Genomic DNA, 2,766 nt, shown 5'->3' with positions numbered 1-2,766 from the left:
AGAATTTTTTTTTTTTTTTTTTTTGAGGTACTGAGCCAACAGGCTTTTACACTGGACCAAATAAAAGCAGAGGACAGAGCTGCAAAACTGCTGGTTGATGACACCCATACCCCTCCCTCTGCATCCGGCATTTTTATAAGAAGCACAATAACCTAGGAAAAAAACGCATATGAAGATAGATTTGGACATTCACTTACAGTAATGGCAAGTGCTAAAAGGATGGTGTGACATGTTAAGAAAACTGACTTTTGATTATCCTCATTACTTGTTTTATTTCTTTTTTAAATGTATAACAGTGGATTTGGACTGAAGTGGTTATCTGTTCTCAGAAAAACTTAATTTAACTGTTGCCAACTACAAACTTTGACTCCAAAGGGTTTTAGTTGTAGGATGTCATGTATGAGAAAACCTCAACCCTTTTAATCTGAACTATTTCAAAACACCACAATGAAGATTGTTTATCTTTTTTTCCTTTTTCTTTTTTTTAATTCACATTTTTCACTCAGCCTCAGCTTCTGTAGATAAAACAGTCAAATACTTGTAGCAATACCTTAATGGGATTCTGTTAAACTAAAACAATGCAAATGCACACAATGCATATTATTGTATGGAACCATCTTGTGGGCTGACAAACGATCCCAAATCAAGATTCACTTACTTGCAAAGTGTTCAGCGGCATCTCACTGAGGAAGATCCATCCACTAATGAAGGTCGTCAGATGTGATTAAAAGTTAAGACAAAAAATGAGGAAAGAGACTTTGAGAAAAGATTATTTCTTCACATGTAACCTTTTGCTGCTTTACAAACTTTCTGCCACAGTACAGCATGTATCAACATTTTCCTTCTCAACAAAATAACGCAGCTGTTTACAACGAATGATGTTCACTATTCTGACTGTTGATAAAATTAAAGTATTGTAAGGTTTGCTGTAATTTTGTTTTGTTTTTTAAGAATAACTTAAAAACTCTGGGCAGGAAATTGACTTGTTGAAAATCTTCTTTTGAGTGAGCACTGAACACAATCTGTTTTCTTGCTTGATTTCACTCTGTTGGTGTTAGGTCTTTTAAAGTTGAATTTTCTTCCACTGGAATGGGAAGAAAAGGGAAAGTGATATGTCACTAACAGGACATCTACTGTAGGTGGTGGCCTGCCTGTAAACTCCTGCTACATTTGTTCCAGTAAATATTCTTGCAGTTTAATGTACAACATGCTGTAGCGTTGTCACTGTGATGAAAGTTTTCATACTGGCTTGCAATTATGACATCCTGAATCTGCCTGATTTACACACAAAATTAGTTATTTCAGCCTCTATGCAAATGAAGCAGTGGCCATATATCAGGAAAATCGTCTGAGGTCCTGTCCCTGTCCTCAAGAATCTAGATAAACAACTCTGTCATGTCAAAGACCAAAATTAAAGTGCACTCCGCTTTTAGTGGAGAAAGATTGTTTCATCATATTATATTTAAACTCTGAAATATAATCTCTACTTTCCTGTAAAGTGTTTGAAAAGGAGCAGTTCCATGATGATAAACTGCACTGTGTTAATAATCAAGATTATAAAACTTTCAAGGAAGTAGAAACCATCAACAAAGCGTATCCTCTCCCCAGTAGTCTGTTTACTACAATGTAGTCAATAATGGGTCCTATGTCTCCTCCTTGGCTTCCCAGCAGCAAGAGCACAATCACAATGCTTATATTATAATCAAAAGAGAACATTCAAACCAAAGTGTCCCAAGACTCAAACATATGATTCAATTTGGTACAACATGGATCATTTATGCTCCTTTTACATCTACTGTATATTGATGATGAGCTATCATACGGTCACCATAGTCAAACTGTTGCAGTGGTTTACTTACTAACAAAATGAAAATACTGACAAAGGGATCTAAGTCAGAAATGGTTAGGTTTTTCTCCAGAGGGTGGCTTCCGTCTCCCTCAAAGATAAGGTGAGAAGATTGGTCATCTGTTAGGAACTCGGAGTAGAGCCGCTGCTACTTTGCATTGAAAGGATCCAGCTAAGATGGTTCAGGCCTCTGGTAAGGATGCCCTCTGGGTGCCTACCTATGGGAGGTGTTTCAGGCACGTCCAGCTGGGAGGAGGCCTGGGGAAGACCCTGGACTAGGTGGAGGGATTATATCTGGCCTGGGAACACCTCAGGATGCCCCAGTTAGAGCAGAGTAATGTGGCCCGGTAAAGGGAAGTTTGGGGTCCCCTTCTGGAGCTGCTGACCCCGGTTAAGCGGATGAAGATGGATAGATGCATGGAAACGTCAGCAAACATTAACCAAAAGTAACTTAGACGCCAGAAGGTTAAATAACAAATAACATATCAAGTTGTGTGTCCTGCATGAAAGTCACTAAAACTGAGTTATAATAAAAACAATACTGTTGAATTGAAAAACAGATCTCATTTAAGTATAAGCTCACAAATTCCCCAGAACAAACACACTCCATATTTCATCCAAATCTGATTCTCTCCCATCTTTTGCCAACCTGGCAGAGCTCTCTGCAGGCTATTTGATGTGTGTGTGTGATCTGTATATTGAAGGACTGTTTTAGATCAACGAAGTAGAAGCCTGTAAGCTGCTGCCGCCAGCTTTAACTGACCTGCAAAGATAAATAGATCCAACGGTAGTTTACAAAGATCCAGCCTCTCACTCTGTCAGCTGCAGAATGGAGGTTATAGGTTACTCTGAGAGTTCCCCATGCATCTTGTGATGTTATTTTGTACACTGGATCTGCTGTGGCTGTTTGGCCTGAATCA

This window comes from Etheostoma spectabile, chromosome 13, assembly GCF_008692095.1.
Source record: "Etheostoma spectabile isolate EspeVRDwgs_2016 chromosome 13, UIUC_Espe_1.0, whole genome shotgun sequence".
NCBI lineage: Eukaryota > Metazoa > Chordata > Actinopteri > Perciformes > Percidae > Etheostoma > Etheostoma spectabile.
The sequence above is the reverse complement of the archived record's forward strand: the minus strand, read 5'-3'. Positions refer to the sequence as shown.